Raw genomic sequence first — 12,748 nt, 5'->3', positions numbered from 1 at the left:
AGGTATTAGTGGTTCGATGAGTATATAGGATTTCTAATGTTATTAGCGGTTCTATATATATATATATATATATATATATATATATATATATAAAACCACCATATATAACAATTAATTAGGAATGGATTATACGAAAGTTGGGAAGAATGAGACTTCGAATATGAGTAATAATCTTAGAGCAGATCTATGAGAAAATATTGAGAAATGTCAACCACTAATAACAATAACAGTTTTATGAAATAAATTGTGCACCAATTTCACTAGCAGTTTTATTAACTGAATCGCTAATGAAATTAGTGGTTTATATTTAAACAACAGCTATTGTTATAAGCAGATTTTAGCCTTGGATAATTTAGAAAACAATAACTTCCACCAATCCTTCGCGGATTGAACAATGGGAAATATTTTTTAAATACGCATATAAGGAATTACTTTACGTTTTAAGATTATCTAAGAAAAATGCTCATCTAAATCTTGTTTGATTCACGATAAATATTCTTCACTTGAGTTATGATAATCCAGCTAAGATAAGACCCACAAGAAAATAAGTTATCATAAGTTTTTATACGTGTTAATAAAGGGTTAATGGGTTATCCAATTAAATTAAGCGTGTCAAGTAATTTAAGGCTGAGTGATTGTCACAAAAAAGGCTAAAACATAAAGGGAAATTCTACATGGTGGCCTCATGGTTTTGAGTTTTTTACGTGGAAGACGAACTTTTTTCCAGCCCTCTTCAGTGACACCAAGGCTTAGAAAAATTTACATAGTGATCTTTTTTATGTTTATGGCTAACCTTTTTAGTTAAAATGGTTAACCTTTGATTTCTTTTATTAAAAATTATTTAAATTATATTTTAAAATAATAAAATAAAAAAAAAACAAAAAAAATAAATAAACAGCCACCCCATAGCTCCACCACCGGTAAGCGCCCCCTCCCCCTACGCTGGTGCCTAGAACCCCAGCCTACGTCCCCTCTCGTCTCTCCCTGCGCTGGTGGCACCGCTCCTCCTTGCCTTCGCCGGTGCCTAGATGCACCTCCCGCATCCCCTTCCAACTCCCCCCAAAACAACCAAATCGCCCCACCTGATCGAACTAACAAAAACCACCAAACACCCCTCCCCCGCCACCAAGGAAGACATATCGAGGAACATGAGGTCCAACAATGGCGAATTTTTGTTCAATTTGATCGCCAAAATTAGAGGAAATCAGAATTTAGGGTTTCGCAGTGGGGGTGGCGGTGGTTTAGTTGGACTTCGTAGTTGTTTTGGGGATCGGGGTGGCGGTTTTGGGGGTCGGGGCTAGGTCAGGTAGGGTTATGGAAGGCCGGCATGCCAGTTTTGGTGGTTTCGGTGGTCAGGGGTTGGGCTGGAAGGTGGTTTCGGTGGTCAGGGGTGCTGGATTCCGGCAAGGTTAGGGTTTGTGGGGTGGCTGGGAATTTTTTTGTTTTGTTATTTTTTTAAATTATATTATTTTAAAATATAATTTAAATAAATTTTTAATAAAAAAAATCAAAGGTTAACCATTTTAACTAAAAAGGTTAGCCATAAACCTAAAAAAGGTCACTATGTAAATTTTTCTAAACCTTGGTGCTTCTGAAGAGAGCTGGAAAAAAGTTCGTCTTCCACGTAAAAAACTGAAAACCATGAGACCACTATGTAGAATTTATTCCTTATATATTATATATCAGTTTAAAAACCAATTTCATGTGTGATGTCCATAAACGCTTGTGAAAGTCTAACTGGCTAATACAAGAGGGGGGGTGAATTGTATTTGAGGTGAAATCTAAAAACTTTTTGCGGAATTTAACTAAATGAAATAGTGACGAGAGAAGATATAGGCTTTTCTAAATTTCCACTAAGTAATCAAACTCTTTACAAGTGAAGATTCAAACCCGTTAACAAGTTCCACAAATTAGGAACTTGTTCCCAACTCTCACAGAAGACTTCAGCAACGAAGCTTCCTTGACCTCACTTTACAAACTCACAATCCCAACCCCTAAGTACTTGAATACAATCTGTGATTACAAATACCTATTGCACTCAAGAATATATGAAGGAAAATAACTCTCTTTATGTTATTAGATGGCTACTGGAATTTTTATGCTCAAGAGTTATGTTTTTCTGAGATAGTTTGCATGAGTATTTATAGAGAAGGCTTAGTCATTAACCTCCACCATAATCACGTCCACATGTCAACAACCCACTAACAACTTGTGGAGTTATCTTGACAGATTGTGATCATGAAGAGGTTTCCTAGCCTTATCTAATTAAACCACTATCCTAACAACTTGATAACCATTAGCCGTATAAAAGATTTTCTCACAGAAAAACCACTTGCTAACTTTATCAAATATTTATTTAAAAGATTATCAAAAGTTTGTTTAAAAAGATTTTATTTGAAAAGATAAATTTATTATTTATTAAAACAACTAGATAATTATCTTCGATAATTATCTTTATTAAAACTTTTACAAATTATCTTTTCTTTAAGAAATTATCTTTTAAAACTAACTTTTATTCCAGTAGTCTTTAACATAAGTCATTGAGTTCCTTTCCGACTTTATATTATTGAGTGCTCACAATTAAAACTAGAACGTGAGATTTGCACGAGGCTTTTTAAAGAATGCTACTCCGCATCCAAGTTCCTACTCCGGAACGAACTTTGCTTGAACCCTTTATTCACCAAAGACTCAAAACATTCATTAGTCGAGTTTGTCAATTTGTCCATCAAAATCAAAAGGCTCAACAAATTCCCCCTTTTTGATGATGACAAACATTGACAAACTTAAGTAAATAAAATCATCCAGGCATGCAACAGAAATTTAAAGTAAGACATGAAAACAAAAAAAAACAGAGTAATTAAAGAACTTAAAAAAAAGCTAAAAAGTATTTATTTTAAAAAGACTGAGCAAAAGAGAAAAAATTAACAAAGACTTTAAAATCTTAGAAAAAGTTTAAAAACTTAGATTACTAGGACTTTATTAACTTAGAAAAGTTTGTACCTTCGATGTGTGAGTTCCTTGGTAAACACTTTAGCCGCCATGAAGTTTGTCTTTTCCCCCTTTTGGCATTATCAAAAGATTGAAAAAAAACATTTTGCTATACTCCCACTAGACTACGTAGGGAATAGTGAGCTCAAATAATGCAAGGCAAAAATAAGTTAGGTACTAAATCATCAGCAACCTCACACAATCATATGAAAAATACGAGCCAAGTTCCGATTTAGGAAATAGAAGAGGAACATAGAGAATGTAGCAAAGGATAAAGGCGTACAAACCAAAGTTCAGAGAGATTAAACAAGACCAAAATAAAATTGTTCAACATATGAAATTAGAATAAGTGCAATCAAGGATTTAAAAGGCTGCATTGGTAGGATCAAGGGTTGGATTTGTGGGATCAATAGAGTCTTCCTCGACTTCCTCAAAGGCTACTCTGTTGATAGTTTCCAAGATCTCCTTGTTGCCTTCACTAAACTTGCCTTCAGCCTGTGCAAGCTTTGCCTCTACGCCTGCAAATCCGGTTGCTTGAGAATCTGCCAGAGCCTGCACCTGGCCTTTAAGAGAAAGCAGTTCCGAGGCCATTTCCTCCAGTTTCTTGCTCACCAGAGTAGTCAACTTCTCCATATCTGCTTGAACCTGTTGAAAATCATAAACAGACACACGAGTTCCAGAGAAAGCAGCAAAGCCAGTAGGCTGAAATGGAGGAGGAGAAGGTGAATGAGAAGGCTGCCTAGTAGGTGAGACAGGAATAGAAGAGGGTTCAGTGGAAGAGGGAACTTGGGTAGGTTTGAAGGTGGAATCAGATTTGTCTGAGGAGCTGATGGTTTCTACAGTCACAGGGTGTGTAGTAGAAAGGGCAGGCTTGACCACATTCCTCTTACTCCTTCTAAGGCCCCCTGTAAACACAGGAATGACAGGTGGTCCAGCTGTGCTCTCAGAGTCTGTGGTATGTTCCCTCTCACTTTGATCAGTTCCCTGCCCCTCATGTAAGTCAGATTGTCGAGCTTCCCCCTCAGAAACTTCCATATGTTCCCCCTCAGAATCTTCCTGTTTTTCTCCTTGCACATCTCCCTCAAGTATTTTTTCTTTGTTTTTCTCTCCGTTAGAACTTTTTTCTTCTTCCTTATCTCCCTCAAAATCACTGGAGGTGGTAGCACCCTCACTAGCCTCCTCACTACCCTGGTCACTGCTTGCATCACATTCTTCCTTAGCTTCTTTCCCTTTCCCTTTCTTTTTCTCCCCTCCTTTCCGAGGCACAAAACATACTTTGCCATTTGTAAGCCTAAGACTCAGTCTAAGTAATGATTGTTCAGAGAGGATATTATCGGGTTTGAGATATGTTGGGGATTCACATTCAACATCAATACCAAAAGATTTGAACAACACAGTAAGGAAAGAGCCATATGGAATTGTGGTCTTTTGAGCATAAAAATTCAAGTGTTCAATCATTAGAGCAGGGAAATTAATCTGTGTTTTGCATGCAAGACAGAATATGAGGGAGGCATCCAAGAGTGATACGGTACTCCGTTTTTGTAAACGGGGTACTATACCCTTCCAGGTGAAGGTAAACAGTAGCTTATGAAGGGGTGTTAGGGCATGATGGTGAGTAGTTTTCACTTTCGGATTTCCTCCAATAAATTGAAGGATTTTGCATTCATCATTATGGCCAATGTTTACAGATTGTTTGTGCTTTAAATAAGAACAATAGCCTTTAACAGGAACTTGAAATAGATTTCCAAGATAATTGGCATCAAACGAAATTGGAATATCATTAACTACGGCCGAGCACACACCATTATCACATTGAAAGGTATTTTTGAACTCATAAATAAATTTAGGATAAACAGGGTAATGAGAACAATTCTGGAACAAGTGAGTCCATTTTTGATAATCAATTAAAGAAGTAAATTCAGTGAACTTACTCGCCACACACCAATCATAGTTGATGTGATATCCGAGAGTGTAATTCCATGATGGGAATTTGGTGGTTGCGCGCCGTTTCCTGTCGCCGCCCTTCACAGCCTTAGCCTTCCTCTTTGGCTGAGCAGATGGATGCACCACCGCAATTGGCACCGGTTGTGGAGACCCCGTGTTTGAGGAGGGTTTGAATGGTGGTGATCGGGTTTTTGGGGTGGTGTTTCGGTTGGTTTTCATGGTGTTGAAGGTAAAATGAAGGGAAGGAGAAGATGAATAGTGTGAATAGGAAGGAGAGAGAGTGAGGCCGGTTATGGGAGTGTATGGGGAATTTAATTGATTTGATAGGTGAAGGTGGAGTGAAAAGAAGAAAAAGAGTTTAATGGGGAGGAGTGAGAAAGAAAAGTGACGGTTTAAACTGTGAGGTAGTGGGGTAGTTTTAGAGGTAGTAGGATTTAATTTGGTGAAATAATTGCACTCATCTAATTCAATGTTGATAAAATAAAATCGTAAGTTAAGAAGTTGATATACATGCTTCTTATCTTACGTAGCAAATAAGATCTTTTTGTATTTTTGAATTCTATGAGGAATAGAAAAATTCATCATGAAAAAATAAGGAAGGAAAAAGATAAGAATAAAAAATAAGATAGAAATAAAAGATAAGAAAGAAAATAACAAGAAGAAAAATAAAAAAAACGAAAAAGATAAATGAGAGCAGATTGATTGTAAATTATGATGATAATTTACGTGATCATGATACAGAGAGTAAAGAATGATGAAAAAGGAACTTGAAACAACATGGCTCAATACTTTTAACATATTAAAAGTATGTATAAGTGACTTTTCAATACTTCACAAATCTTTCCCCTGGGTAATTTCAGCTGTGTTATTCACACAAGATTGAGCGTAGCATTGTTAGTTACATCCGATTTTACCTTAGGGGTTCCAAACAAAAATCACTTGAGCCGTAGCATCCCCAATTCCACACGCATCTTTTCAAACTTGTCTCTGCTTAAAGGCTTAGTTAAAATGTCAGCAATTTGAAATTCAGTAGAAATAAAATCTAGCTTAATTAAGCCCTTTTCAACATTATCTTTCAAAAAGTGATGCCTTATATGTATATGCTTAACTTTAGAGTGTTGTACTGGATCTTTAGAAATGCAAATGGCACTTGTGTTATCACAATGAATAGGAACGCACTCTAAAATAATGCCATAGTTACGCAACTGTTGTTTTATCCATAGCAATTGAGAGCAACATGCAGCAGCAGCCACATATTCTGCTTCGGCAGTGGATAGAGCAACAGTGTTTTGTTTCTTGGAACTCCAAGAAACCATGCAAGAGCCTAAGAATTGGACTATACCTGATGTGCTTTTACGATTGACCAAATCTCCTGCATAGTCAGCATCAGCATATCCTTTTAGGTCAAACGAGTCACTTTTTGGATAAAACAGACACAAGTCTTCCGTCCCTTTCAAGTATCGTAGAATTCTTTTGACGGCTGTTAGATGCGATTCCTTTGGATCCGATTGAAATCTAGCACAAAGACCTACACTAAACGAAATGTCAGGTCTGCTGGCAGTTAAATATAACAAGGAACCAATCATACCTCTGTATTTTGTTTGATCCACACGAGTTCCCTTGGGGTCTTGGTCCAACCTTGTGGTTGTTCCCATGGGAGTGTGGTTTATCTTTGTGCTTTCCATACCGTATTTTTTTAATAACTCCTTCACATATTTCTGCTGATGGATCATTATTCCTTCGTTAGTTTGCTTAATTTGGAGCCCAAGGAAGAAGTTGAGTTCCCCCATCATGCTCATCTCAAACTCACTGCTCATTAAATCAGCAAAGTACTTGCACAAGGATTCATTAGTTGCACCAAAAATAATATCATCAACATAAATTTGTACAATTAATAAATGAGTTCCTTTTGATTTTAAGAACAAAGTTTTGTCAACTTTTCCTCTTTTAAAATCATTTTGTAAAAGGAATTTTGAAAGTCTTTCATACCATGCTCTTGGAGCTTGTTTTAATCCATACAGTGCTTTATCAAGTTTAAAAATATGGTTAGGAAAGTTTGGATCCTCAAATCCAGGTGGTTGTTCAACATAGACGTCTTCCTTTAAAAAACCATTTAAAAAAGCACATTTGACGTCCATTTGATAAAGTTTAAAACCCATAAATGCAGCAAATGCAATTAAAATACGAATTGCTTCTAATCTAGCTACAGGAGCAAAAGTCTCCTCAAAATCGATACCTTCCTGCTGATTGTAGCCTTTAACAACTAATCTTGCCTTGTTCCTTACAATTGTGCCATGTTCATCTAGCTTATTCCTGTATACCCATTTGAGACCAATAACCTTTTGATTTGTTGGTTTGGGTTCAAGGTGCCACACTTTGTTTCTTTCGAATTCATTTAATTCCTCTTGCATGGCAACAATCCAATCAGCATCTTCCAAGGCTTCTTTGTGATTTCGAGGTTCCAGTGTTGATAAGAAGGCGTTGAATGCACAGAAGTTTCTCAGTTGGGATCTCGTCTGAGTTCCCTTGCTTAGGTCACTTATAATTTTATCCAGGGGGTGTGACCTTTGATGTTTCCATGGCTTTGGTTGGAATGATTGAGCTGGTATAAAAGTGTTATTTTGAGTTGCTCTTTCTTCCATTTCTTCATGGTGTTCTGCTTCTGCATTTGCTTCGCCTTCTGTATTTTCTGTTTCTTCTGTATTTTGATCAGAGGCTTCAGTATTATTTGGAACTTCAGTAGGTTCCTTATTAGTATTTTCAGTAATTCGAACATGCTGCTTTCTGGGAATTAATTCTTCATCTTGGTCTGTTGAACGAGTGAGACCAATTTCAAAATCTCCATCTTCATATTCCTGTATACAACCATAATTATTAGTTTCATCAAAAATCACATGTATACTTTCTTCTACACACATAGTCCTCTTATTGTAAACTCTATAAGCTTTACTATTAGATGCATATCCTAAAAAGACTGCTTCATCACTCCTTTCATCAAATTTTCCAAGATTTCTTTTATCATTATTGTGAACAAAACATTTGCATCCAAAAGCTCTTAAATGAGCAATATTAGGTTTTCTCCCTTTTAACAGTTCATAAGGTGTCTTGTCCAACATTGGTCTGAGCATGGCTCGGTTGACGATATAGCATGCTGTGTTGACGGCTTCTGCCCAAAAATTTCTTGGAAGCCCACTTGCTATTAGCATTGTTCTTGCCATGTCTTCCAATGTTCGGTTCTTCCTCTCAACCACACCATTTTGTTGTGGTGTTCTTGGCGCTGAGAAATTGTGACTTATTCCCTGTTCTCTGCAAAATTCATCAAACTTGGAATTTTCGAATTCCGTACCATGGTCAGTTCTCATATGAATAAGTTGATTACCTATTGATTTTTGTGTCTTTTTCAAGAAAGTCATAAACATATCAAAAGTTTCATCTTTACTATGTAAGAATATGACCCATGTAAATCTAGAATAATCATCCACAAGAACTAAGACATATCTTTTTCCACTTCTACTTTGAATTCTAACGGGGCCACACAAATCCATATGAATGAGTTCCAATGGTTTTGTGGTGCTTACCATTTTCTTTGATTTAAATGATGATCGAACATGCTTTCCTTTGATGCAGGCTTCACAAATTTTGTCATTTAGGAATTTGATAGAAGGTAATCCGATTACCAAGTCCTTTGACCTTAATTTGTCAAGCAATGAAAGACTAGCATGTCCAAAACGTTTATGCCATAGAAGTGGATCATCCTCAATAACACTTAAACAAGATAGATTGTATTTTGGAACTTTGTTAAGGTCCACGGTATATGTGTTCCCTTTACGAGTTCCTTCCAAAACGATTTTACCAGTGTTATTGTTGATGATTTTGCATTTTTCAGAAGAAAAGCTTACAAAGTTTCCTTTATCACAAAACTGAGAAATACTGAGTAGATTATGCTTCAAACCCTCGACTAAAAATACATTGTCAATTGCATGGGAACTTGACCTTCCTACTTTGCCAACAGCAACAATGTTGCCTTTCTTATTGTCTCCAAAGGTCACTGTTCCCCCTGTATAGGCCGTCAGTGAGAGAAATCTGGATTCATCTCCTGTCATGTGCTTAGAACAACCGCTATCGAGGTACCACTGGTTGTTCCCCCTCACTTCGACCTGCAGAAGAAATTAAGAGTTAGTAGTAGGAACCCTTTCATTCATGGGTTCCTGTGTTGACACATTTAAATCAGATTTCTTCTGCCAAACATAATTCACATTCTTATTGTACAGATTTGCTTTCTTAGTACATTCTTCACTGCGATGTTCCTTTTTACCACAGAAAGAACAAACGGTCTCACTAGGTAAGTTCACATATTTCTTTTTCTTTCCAGTGGACTTCTTCTTATGAACATAGCCTAGACCTTCTGTTCTTTTTGTCTGAGCTTCCTTTACCCACTTGGGAACACCCGTGCTTGCTGTATTTTTACTTTTTCTTGCAATTTCTAGGTCCTTTTCTAGTTTCTCATTTTTATCATTGGTTTCCTTTATCTCTTTCTTAACATGCTCTAGTTCATTATTAAACATGATTAAAGGAACTTCAGTAGACCTGCAAGAATCAATGTTAGTACACAACATTTTATATTGAGTCAATTCAATATTCAGCATGATATTCTCACTCTTGACTCTTTCAAGGGATTCTTTTAGCATAATATTTTTATCTAACAATTCAAAGAATCTGCCTTGAACATCATTTCTTAAGCTATTCAGATACTTAACATGATCTCTACAAATTCCAGTTGCCTTTTCGGCTTGCCTTAGTTTTGCACATAATTCTTTATATTCATCTAAGGTTTCTAACAATAAAGAGATTAATTTATCCTTTGAGAGAGATTTCAAATAATTAGGTTGAATGACTACCTCATCATCATGCTTTGCCATTAGACAGAGATTGGCTACTTCATCGTCTGTGTGTTCCTGTTCCTCTTCTTCGGAACTTGATTCTCCCCACGTGGAAATCATTGCTTTCCTGAAATTTGTTTTAGAAAAGTTAGGCTTGGAATTTCTGCTTTGATCAGCTTCTTTTCCCTTGCCTTTCTCAGATTCCCATAATGGACACTCTTTGATGAAGTGGTTGGTGCTTCCACATTTGTGACAAGAAGACTTGGCTTTGGGTTCCTGATTTCTTTTACTGTATCCTTTCTTCTTGTCTAAAAACTTGTTGTTACGGTAGAATTTTTTCAGCCTTCTCACCAACATTGCAGCTTCTTCTTCATCGATGTCAGACTTCTCTTCGGATTCTTCATTAGCTCTTAATGCTAGCCCTTGACTTTTGACAGTCTCCTGAGTCCGATTGTTCGACTGGATCTCGTGAGTAATGAGGGAACCCGCAAGATGTTCCAGATTGAACTTGGTGAAGTCTTTTGATTCCTGCACCGCTGCAACCTTTGCTCTCCATCTGTCATTGTCTGGAAGACTTCTTAAGACTTTTCTGACCTGCTCATCTATAGGAATTATCTTGCCAAGACACGTTAGTTCGTTAGTAATACCTTTAAATCGAGTAAACATGTCTTTAATGGATTCTTTGTTTCCCATTTCAAAGCGCTCATACTGAGACAAAAGAATGTCTATTTTGGAACGTTTAACATCTGACGTTCCTTCATGTGTAACTTCCAGAAGATCCCAAATTTCCTTTGCGGACTTGCACCCTTTGACACGAGTATGTTCATCGGGTCCAAGTCCCCAAATTAAAAACTTTTTGGCAGTAGCATTCATTTCAAGTTTTTCAAAATCAGTTTTTTCATACTCATCCATAGGTTTAGGGATTACCTCATTATTAGCATTCGTTTTCGTAATTTCGTAATCTCCTACTTGTATAATTCGCCATACCTGATAATTCTCTGCTTGGATAAAGATTTCCATCTTATCCTTCCAATAAGGATAAAATTTGCCGTTGAAGTATGGAGGCCTTTGAATGGATGTACTCCCGAATTCCTTTTCCTCTGTGTAAGCCATTTTCCAGGAACTTACTCAACAGGGTTGCCTGCGTGTTCTGAGTTCCTGCTCTGATACCAACTGAAAGTCTAACTGGCTAATACAAGAGGGGGGGTGAATTGTATTTGAGGTGAAATCTAAAAACTTTTTGCGGAATTTAACTAAATGAAATAGTGACGAGAGAAGATATAGGCTTTTCTAAATTTCCACTAAGTAATCAAACTCTTTACAAGTGAAGATTCAAACCCGTTAACAAGTTCCACAAATTAGGAACTTGTTCCCAACTCTCACAGAAGACTTCAGCAACGAAGCTTCCTTGACCTCACTTTACAAACTCACAATCCCAACCCCTAAGTACTTGAATACAATCTGTGATTACAAATACCTATTGCACTCAAGAATATATGAAGGAAAATAACTCTCTTTATGTTATTAGATGGCTACTGGAATTTTTATGCTCAAGAGTTATGTTTTTCTGAGATAGTTTGCATGAGTATTTATAGAGAAGGCTTAGTCATTAACCTCCACCATAATCACGTCCACATGTCAACAACCCACTAACAACTTGTGGAGTTATCTTGACAGATTGTGATCATGAAGAGGTTTCCTAGCCTTATCTAATTAAACCACTATCCTAACAACTTGATAACCATTAGCCGTATAAAAGATTTTCTCACAGAAAAACCACTTGCTAACTTTATCAAATATTTATTTAAAAGATTATCAAAAGTTTGTTTAAAAAGATTTTATTTGAAAAGATAAATTTATTATTTATTAAAACAACTAGATAATTATCTTCGATAATTATCTTTATTAAAACTTTTACAAATTATCTTTTCTTTAAGAAATTATCTTTTAAAACTAACTTTTATTCCAGTAGTCTTTAACATAAGTCATTGAGTTCCTTTCCGACTTTATATTATTGAGTGCTCACAATTAAAACTAGAACGTGAGATTTGCACGAGGCTTTTTAAAGAATGCTACTCCGCATCCAAGTTCCTACTCCGGAACGAACTTTGCTTGAACCCTTTATTCACCAAAGACTCAAAACATTCATTAGTCGAGTTTGTCAATTTGTCCATCAAAATCAAAAGGCTCAACAGCTTGATTTTAAGCTTAATTTATTTTATATTTTTTGTTAATGTTAAACCACTAATTGTGATGGAATTTTAAGTTAATGTAAAATATCTTTAAGGAAAAATTGTCAGGAATAATCCGACATTTGCCTCCTCCACTCAAAATAATCTCACCTTTTGATTATTTTTAAATAATCTGACCTTTAATGTCAATCCGCTATAAATGGCCCCAAGTGACCTATAACTGGTTGAGTAAGTAAATTTCTTTTTTTTTATTAAGTTTAATTTACACATATCATCACTTGACTGGCCATAAAATAAGTTTTATTTTTAATTTTGTTTTAAGAATTGATTGTTACTAATTAAATATTTTAAACTTTTTTTCTATAAAAAAAAATTAAAACTAGATCCAGCCTCATAGCAACCCCAACAACCTCCCCACCCCTACCATCAGCCTAGACCAGGCCTAGAGTCGCCAGCCCCACCGCGACTAGACAGTTACTCCGTGGCGTTCGCTGACCGTTCCGTACCTCATTCTGTTGCCACTAAACCAGGCCACCACATCTAGACCTGTTCAACGGGTCGGGCCAGGCTTTACATGAAATGGGCCGGGCCTTGCCAAGCTTAATCCAAAATGGGCCGAGCTTGTCCATGGGCCATTAAGCCCAGACCGGCCCGACCCATTCAAGATGTATAAACAAACTAGTAGAATTGCAAAAATTTACCAAAATCGATACTTGAACGACTAGTGACTTGACCGATTTCGAG

Source organism: Chenopodium quinoa, unplaced genomic scaffold, assembly GCF_001683475.1.
Source record: "Chenopodium quinoa cultivar QQ74 unplaced genomic scaffold, ASM168347v1, whole genome shotgun sequence".
Taxonomy (NCBI): domain Eukaryota; kingdom Viridiplantae; phylum Streptophyta; class Magnoliopsida; order Caryophyllales; family Amaranthaceae; genus Chenopodium; species Chenopodium quinoa.
This window is presented reverse-complemented; position numbering follows the sequence as displayed.